Source organism: Varroa jacobsoni, unplaced genomic scaffold (genome assembly GCF_002532875.2).
Source record: "Varroa jacobsoni isolate VJ856 unplaced genomic scaffold, vjacob_1.0 scaffold_1055, whole genome shotgun sequence".
Taxonomy (NCBI): Eukaryota; Metazoa; Arthropoda; class Arachnida; order Mesostigmata; family Varroidae; genus Varroa; species Varroa jacobsoni.
In genome coordinates, this window is record NW_019213957.1 from 1 (window position 1) to 9,480 (window position 9,480).

Consider the following 9,480-nt stretch of genomic DNA (forward strand, 5'->3'; position numbering starts at 1 on the left):
TCTATTCGTAAACATTCATTGAACAATGGGGCACTGAAACGTTTTTTGGATATCTATTTTAATCCATGTTCTGCGCATACTTGACTATTATATCATAGCTATACATAATAAGCCGAGTGAACTTTCTGAATGTCAGCCGTATGAGTGATGCAGTATCATCGCTCTTTAACTTCGTTCCCTACGGAGACTCAACCACAGAGTGGCCGGAAAATTTATTCGTGATTATCAATAGTTATTCCCTTTTCTATTCATATAGTCACCATTATTCCAAACAACGTGTCCGTCGTTGTCGGGTGTATTGACTTTGCCAGCTTATGCGCGCTTACGTTCCAGTCACCTCCCTCGTCGCTTGTTGAGAGCGGCGTCCCGGCGCGCCAACCGTGCGTCAATATGCAGCCGATCCGCCTGCCGGTGTGCAGCGAAACGGCTGCCGCTAGGTAATGTTTTGTCTGTCGGAACCTTGTCGGTATGCATTTCTTTGTGTGACTGTGTGTTTGCAATGAATAAAAAAATTAACACGGCAGCGATCAGAGCTGTATGAGTACCATATGCCGCCGGCAGCAAGCTAGCCCGACGGCATACATAGCCAGCCACCTTCTCTGCTCTACAAACACGCCCCACGTCATTGGGTGTGTCGCCTGAATAGTTTACGCAGTCGTATAGAACACTTGGGGGTAGATGGTGGCAGAGGACAACTTCGAAAATCATTTTCTTACTCATAATCTTCACTTAGCAGCCCCCTGGATTTTTTAGCTACCTGGTGGCTTTCATCGCTGGTGCATTCTGCCCATTTGTGTAGCCCCGCGTCGTCTAAACGTCGTAGTTGTCCATGGATCTCGTTTGCTGTGCGTGCAACCCATATCGCTCCGCGTCCAGCCCGATACCGCCGACGTGCTACAACAGAGAAGACAAGGCGGTTATAGGATTGGATCAGCAGCGTGTGCTGGTGATTGGGATCCGCTGCGCCCGCTTCTCGTCTATTTCGCTACTGTTACTGTCGTTGCCGTTTCTGGCTAGCGTTGGTGCGCACTGTATTTGTGTGTCTGTCCGTCTGTTCGTACGAAAGAGTGAGGGAACTTCAGCCGCCATCCACCGTCGTTGTCGTCTACGGAGCGACGCAAGGAGCGGCAGTCAGTCTACACTTGTGTCGGTCGGCGGGGTGTTGTTTGTCCAGTAGCAAGGTTGAACTAATAAACCAGACTGCACTGAATTAGAGCTACATTGAATTGCTACCGTGCCCATTAATTCGATTTAGACAGAGGCGTTGGATTTTTCAACTGCACTTGTTTGCCACTCGCTGCCATTTTTGTTGGTCTAGACCAACGCGTGCTCTGTGGAATGAATTGCTAAATTGGAATCATTTCGATCGAGCGCTTCAAGTTAAACGTAGTCACGACATACCGCAAAACTAGATGAACCTTGCCTAGTAAAGTGTGTAATTCCCCAGGCGTGTGTGTTTAGCTCAGCATATAGTTGTGATCGATTTGCGCATCATTCTTCACTGTTGATCACTGAGCGCTTAAGTGGGTGAACGGTGGCAGTATCAAAAACAAAGCAACCAGAAAAACTTCAAGTTTAAAGTTCTTCGTCTGTTTTTTGTGAGATCTGTGTATATGTGGTTTTGATCTGTCGTGAAGAAAAGAAAGTGATACCGATATATAAGAGATCTTTGTAAGTGTCAATTTACCGTTAGCTTTGACAAGCATTGACAAAGGAATACTCCACCCATTTCGACGACGACAGCAACAGCAGCAGTTTCGATATTTAACAGACACCGACCAACGGCACTCAACGACATCGAAGAAGTATAATTAAAAAAAAAAAAAAGGGTCTGGAAAGGATCAGCGTCACATCATTGTTGTGCTCTAGTTGACAAACGTCTCCACCCACACAAAACACTCGAAACATGTCGAACCAGACGAGCGGGTCAACTTTGCTCGATACCCTCAAGAAGAAAATGAGGGCACTGAAGGATGAGGCCGAAGAGGCCAAAGAAAAATGCGACGAGCTGCAAAAGAAATGCGAGGCGGAACGACGCAGCAGAGAGGCTGTGAGTTCATTTATGATTATAGTTAGATAATAGAAAATAAACAGGCAACCTAAACGAACCGCTAGTTAATCCAAGGAAATATAAAACGAACAAAGATACACGCGCATTGTAATTCTAATTCAATGCTCATATCACGGGTAATTACTTAATTGAGCCGCCATTTTCAGTACGAACATTTTTAAAACACCCGTTGCTGAGGGGTATACGTTACATGAGGCAAGCATGATCATAGCATTTGTAGTTTGCACTGCTGAAAACGAACAAAATTATCTTATCTGCAAGGCAGGACCACTGATACTGTCACTGCTGCATCGACGGGTAAGCGGAGCCCGGCGAAATGGCCGATGGCTGACCTTCCAACGCTTAGCGTCGACGCCATCGAAAGTAGCGCTGCCTTTGGACCCGTTACAGCGAGTATAGCAATCCTGCTGCAATGGCGATGGGCTAGCTAAATCACCGATGCTGGTCGTAATTCCGTTGTCTATATGTAATAGCGTTCGGCTACTAAAAATAGGGTTATTTCAAATCAAGGCGACTTATAGCGGGGAAAAAACAAGACATTAAATGTACAGCTTTTTTCTTATCGTTTTGTTGCTCAGCCCTATTTGTCATCAATTTCATGACCGCTGTAAAATCTCTGAGACGCTATATAAGTATAGGTTAACAGTGAATTCGACATTAGACATTCTACCTATCACTACTCCGTTACCGTTTTTTCACGGTCACTGATATTTCTGGCTGACTATACGCTAGGGCTCGAGGTGAGCGGTATGAACACGCCCCGATTACACAAGGCCATTGTCTGCAAAAAGAAAAACGTCCCATTAAATGTGTAATGTTTTCGTGTTTATTTTATTATTAAGCCTTATTATCCTTGACCCTTTTGAAACTACAGCTGTTATAAGAGTTCGTTTACACAGGACCAAATTGTCCTCTCATGTCATATAGTTTTTGGCGGCTACGTGTAAATAGTACTATTCAAATTGTAGCTATTGGTTGTCTATTTGAACTTAACGTTCACTGTTGTGACGTATGTGGAACTCACTAATGATAAAATCATTAGCATTCATTCATCGGATATAACTTGATTATAAACCAGCGAAAGGTGTTTTACATACAACGTAGGCAAGGTTTTCCAGAATAAAACAGCCCGATTATTTAATATTAACAGCTGAAGAAGGAACGACAGAGGGGCAATTCTTCTTGCACTTCCAGCTGGCAATTGCCATATAGGTGTTTGCTTAATACAACGGCACCGTCCAGCCCTGTATGGTCCTCTGGTTTGTTTGTCCAGTCGGGCCTTCCGTCCTGCGCCATATCCCGTAGCCGCTTTCTAGGCAGTCCACCAGCTAGTTATTGACTTAACTTCTTTGCTATCTTGTGAGCATTGCTACGTTGAATCTGAAACATCGATTATTTTCGTTTTCTATAGTACAAAATCGACTGACGCCTCATTTACCGCTTTGCTTTTATCCAAATATAAAGATATTCTAATCAAGTGGCACGCACAGGGCTAACGTTGCAAAATGCAGGGGTTAGTAGGTGACACTCCTACAGTGTCAGACAAATATTGCAGAAGTCCATTTCGCATTTTTCATTTGCCCTCAGCTTCCTAAAAAAAATACACGAATGTATAAATAGTGAAGTTACTCTATGACGAGCAGCTTTCGTTCCCGTCTCGTTCGACTGACTGCTCGTTATCACTCTTGTTGTTTCTACTGGGAAACGTCTGTAGGTGCCATCTTACCACCTGACTGTCAAGGCCGTATCCGCTGTTGTTACCAGTAGCTAATAGCCACCGCTATCGATGCTTCTGCCACGACTCGATTCTGTTAAACTCTACCCCGCAGTGTCCTATTGTTTGGCGTCTGCTTTTAGTTTTACCATATTAAAATAATAAAACAACAGCAACAGTAACAACGCCTCAACGGCAATAAGAGTACTCATAACGCCCAACAGCATCAACCTGAAAAAAATCGCTAACGCCGGTGATCCAATGGGCGACTCCATTCCGCCTTGCCCTCAGACAGACGTCGAAGCGTTACTCCAGTTTTATTAATTACCTATAGAACTAATGAAGAAGAGTAACCGCTTTTTATTGTTGCCCGAACGCGGGCTCTAACGTCTGCCGCTGATGTTCGATTGTTGTTGACTGGCCGTTGCAGTAGCTACTTACAGTACTGCTTAGGGTGAGTACTAGTGCCTATACTTCATTGCGTTTTTCCTTCGTTCGGATGGATTTTTCACATGTGGTGATACTGACGAACTGCTCGGAAGAGGAACGGCGCGGACGTCTGCACCACTTCTAGCGTCACTTAGCCTCTACAGTATGGCACACATTATGTATATCCAACTATCGGCGATTTAACGCGCGGCCCACGCTTATGGCTGATGTCATGCACGCAGAATATAGGATCTGTCGTACCATTTCTGTGTAAATCTCTTGGGTGACTTTTCGAATAACGGGAAAGTGCGCGGGTTGCACGAAATCCTCTCGTTAACACCAGAATATCGCGTGTTTTTTTACTCACTAGAGATTTTTCGTTGTACACTCGTTTACAGCAGCATGTCTATTCTGGCAGACTCTGCTTATTTCCATAGATTTTGTTTTTCTATCAGAAGCTGTTAACTTTGCCATAATCTCATTCGATTGACCGTTAGCAACCGGCCAGTCCTGTACCACTAGCTGCTTTCATTCATCAATTCCGCTTCTTAGGCTCTATACCTAACAGCGTGATACATTAGAATCATGGCTATAATCTCTACATCGTATTCATTTATATGATACGAACCTACTACATCGACACGAAAGCATACGCGGTATCTAGTACTGTAGAGCATTGCTACGCGTCTCGGCTCTGTACGGCGCAAGACAAAATGACTGGTGCAGTCACCTTTCAAAGTCTAAAATGGTTGGATAGACCAGTCACTAGCGTTGAAGATATGGCACTCGCCTCTCAGGGAGAAGTGACACTGCAAGTGACTTCCTGCGTCGACCATCTGTGCATCCAGCCGGCTTCGTTACATTTCTATTCCGCTGTTACCATAAGACACGTATGTCTATATAAAACAATAATGAGTTGTCGAAAAATGCTGGCCGTTAAACGAGCGAACCAAGCAGGACCTCAGCCTGCTGCATACGGTACGGGTATTTGCTGCTGCATATACCCTGTATTAAATAATCTAACATGCATTATATATGTAATATAGTATTAAATATTATGCATCTTTCGAAATTCCTTCTACTAGGCAAGTTCTAGTGGAAGCCAGCAATTCAAAATGATTCCAGTGATGTCATTTTGAATCCTCGTGAGGCTAGTTCGTTGTGAACGTGCTCGGTTGTCTTACCTTGACGACTGTGCACTTCGCGGTGTGCCTTTCTCTCAACAGTCGTCATCAACTGTTGAAGCTGGACGCCAGGAAGCCCATTTCGTGCAGCACGTTACCGCTACGTACCGGTCTGCCTCAAGGACCTCCGTTTGCCTTGTGTTTTCTCTTAATGGCATTGACGCTATTGTCAATCCACTTGGCCGCGACGTTGGGCTCTTGATTCGACAATATTACTGTCGGGTTAAATAAACATATGAGAACAATGCGGAGTGGGCGTAAGCACCAGCGAGCGTGTGAGCAAGTGAAAGCATTAGTCGTTGGTCGGTCACTCTGTCTACGCAAATTTGTGCTCGAGTTCCACTAGCCTCTTACATTTGACTCACTGAGCGATTGCGTACGACTTTAACCGCAATTGTATCTAGCGATTGTAATGGACGCCAGATATACTGACCCAGATCGGCTCCTGTGGCCGTCGTAAACGTCGTGAGCAAACTACGTTGACAGGGGAAGTGAATGATGGGAGTTTCACTGATACTTGCAACAAATAAAATCATCAGTTTGCCTTCTAATGAAATCAATTAATTGAAAATTTATAAATAATTCTAAACTGAACAGTCTTCTGATTATGGAATCTCTACAGATTTCAACTAATTTCTTGGCCTATCATTCATGCGACTTCACACATACGTTGTGCAAGCCTGTACATTTTTAGCAGGTTTGCGTATCCTATCTACCAATACGATTCCTGTAATTTCGTAAGACCACACGCAGGCTAAGCCAGTCCCAAAAGATTTACAGCGCCCCATCATAGAGCCGAAGTTTGAATTCGATATGATCTTCTACCCTAGGCATTGCAACACTGTGCTATAATCGCAATCAACTTTTGTCCTCATGGACCAATACGTAGCGTCTCTCGTAGCTGTCGGATCTATCTGCTGTTTTCTCGGGCTCTCGATTTTTTCCTGTTTTGATGCTATTGGCGTGACTAGTAGTGGATAGCTGTTTCATAGCGAACAGGCTTGGTAGTTTCGAGTTCTTTAGATGATTGTCTTGACTGTCCATTATAATCATACGTATATTGGTATGTATCTGCTGTCGACCCTGTGGTGTCGTAGTTGGAATCGGTGTTTGTTATCGGTTGCTCTAAAAACAACAAACATAATTGGGCGTAGGTTTCTTTAACGACAATAGCAGCTAACTCAGTGTCGTGTCACGGTCAGATGGGGCTTTTCGTTTTTCCCCTATGCCCTAGCAAAGAAAGTCAGAGAAAACAAATAGGGCCGAACAGTAGGAACGACAAAATACTTTTCCTAGTATTAATTGGAAGATAAAAAAGCACACCTTATCTCTAAAAGCCGAGTGTGAACATGTCGAATAATTGAAATTGTCTGAGGTGGCAAATTCACGTGGGTTGGCTCGACGACAATCGTTAAAATAGCAAAATTAGGGGCTGGTTAACTTTGTCGACTGGCTGTTATGCAGACTAAAGTAATGCGATTGAGGGGTTGTTCTCCATGCAGACGCGCCACAGATATATCCATCACGGACAAAAAATATGGTTAATGAATGTAAAATTAGGGGACGATTCGGCAGTCTCGATCGCACACCTTTGCGGTTTCTTTATCGAGCTGACTGGTTCACCGTCGACGACAAACGGTCTTTGAGCAAACGCTGCAAAATGACAAAGTATACATATATATATATATATATATATTCTGCACAACAAAACGATGCTTGCTATCTTGTCGCCATCGTCTTACTGTGCCTCGTCCTTGAGGGAAAATCTATTTTTATGACACGAAAAAAATAGCGATCGGCGGATCAGATGGACGGGACGAACAGCAAACGAGCGAGCCGCATAACACCGGCATTCGCTAGATACCGAGACAGAGAAATATTGTAGACAATGCGTTCTAAATTTTTAACAAAAACTAGAAACGGTTCAGGATGAAATAGATATGAAAGGTACAAGGACTAGTAGTAGCATGGGCACACAAGAAAACCGAAATCATTAGAAACCGATGGAGCAAAGAACGCGAGGTCGCGCCGGTATGAGGTCTCCCGGCCAGCTGAAATGATATTGGCACCTGATATTGACAACAATCAATGGCTGAGGTAAGGGCATAGCTACCACTTCCGCTATGCACCGCAGCCGAAGTCGTACACGCAGATAGGTGGTAAGCAATTGCAGCAGCAGCAGCAGCAATGTCTTCTTTTGAAATAGATCATCACTGTTAACTGAATCGCACGGCTAACTAACGGATTTATCGACTGGTTATATCGAGCAACTATTCCACACAACAGTGTGCTCTTGCCACAGGAACGTGCGGTTTCAATAGTTAATTGTGGTGATTCTACGAGCAACGCCAAAATGACTTGCCGTCGTTCTTCGGCAATATGACATCACTGCTTACATTGAACATGGCCACGTTCCGCTAGTCTAATGTCACGCTCACGATGGGGCGCATTTTTCTGAACTGGTGGCGACGATGATCCTGATGACCATGATGGTGATGGGTATGATGACAATGACATTGTTGATGATTATAGCTTCCGCCGCACCCAACGGTTTCAAAGCCACGGTCGTCGACCGAGGACCGGCACTATTAGAGAGTGGTCGCGGCGAAAAAGGTCAGCATCGGCGGAAAGTTAAACCCAGAATGTACACACACATTATAGTATTCCAGCACTGACTGCTGTAGTACGAAACATGCGTTACGTTCTATTTAATTGGTGTGTATATTTTCTACAGTAGATCGATCAGCCAATAAAAATGTCCTGTGAACAATCAGCAGGATCTACATAGGTACCAAGATGACGTCGTCAGGCAAACTGTCCTACAGTTATTGTTAGCGTCTAATACTAAGCTGCGCTATAACAACTCCCATAGTTATAGTCGATGCTTCTACTGTTTATTCTGTTACGATAGCGGCAAAAGCCGTAGTGTTTATTAGAGCTCTTACGGTCATACTTACGTTGTTATTACGGTTTCACGTTGATTTCCATTGTCTAGTTGTTATTCCGGGCTCTCATCCATCCGCCGCAATATAATTTGCTTGCACTTGGCGAACGTACCTTATCTCCTGCTGAGACTGTGCAAGTATTTGCAAAATCAACCGATTAGGATTAATTGCCGATTTATGTATCGTTACTTTCTAGTAATATCTTCAACTTTAATGGCCTCGTGTTTCTGTATCACAGCATCTCGTCCTAGTTTCGAGATGATGGCCACCCGGGGCAGTTGTTGTGTGGTCGAGGACTATTTTCTGTTCTTTCGTATGCTGTACTCTTCTCTGTCGGCCAATAAATTCGTGCGGATTCGTCCAGCGTTGTTCTATCTGTTATTATTCCGAAACATCAGCGGCTCGCTCGCAGTTACGTTTGAGCTAGGACCAACGGCTGTTTACTGTGATAGAAGAGCTCAACTATAGAAACATACGAGTTCGCACCATGCCACGCCATCGCGTCAGGTATGAACACCGATCAACTCAAAATGCATTTCGTCACCATCGATAGGCCAGTAATTACTGGACAGAATTGGCAGACGGCCGAGCAAGCGCCCATCTCTTCTATTGAGATTCAGCGGGGCGCACCCGTTCGTAAAAGGCAAACACGAGGATAACTAGAAATGATACAGCTAACAATATAACCAGGACTCGACCGTTAGAACCGGCGATACGATTTTAACTGCAAATACACAACAGCTCATTCTGGAAAGACAACATTTTACAAGAAAATAATGGGGCAAGATGATAGAGTCAGCATACACACAGTATATTCAACAATTTTCTATAAACCCACGTCGGATTTTATGTGGGTAGCTGTAGAATGAACCGCAGCGTCGTTGTGGATTGGCGTAAATTTCTAGTTACCTCAAAACTGGAAGTGGTTGTTTCTCACTTTGAAATTATAGTTCACTTCAATATCAACTTAGTAAATTAACTATCTGTGAGCGTTGTACGTGCTTGGTCAATGAGGCTTACGCAAGAACTAGCCTTTACGCTGATCTACGCTGCGTTATAGCGTGTGTAAAGGAAAAGCATTTTGTATAGAGCACAATACCATATGGTGATATCAGAGATGTTACCGGCTACCTGAAA

The 9,480-nt window shown here is 44.1% G+C and overlaps 1 long non-coding RNA gene across 2 annotated transcripts; it reads right to left on the reverse strand.

Moving 5' to 3' along the window:
- Positions 1 to 1,332: 1,332 nt before the first annotated feature.
- Positions 1,333 to 8,749, reverse strand: LOC111266127 (uncharacterized). Of its 2 annotated transcripts, none has more exons than XR_015313312.1 (2): positions 8,356 to 8,749; positions 1,333 to 3,451 (listed from the first exon to the last, which is right to left on the reverse strand). It is a non-coding gene; the product is annotated as an uncharacterized LOC111266127 (long non-coding RNA). The 2 variants fall into 2 exon arrangements; XR_002683889.2 differs by lacking the exon at positions 8,356 to 8,749 and adding an exon at positions 4,843 to 5,096.
- Between the last annotated feature and the right edge of the window lie 731 nt (positions 8,750 to 9,480).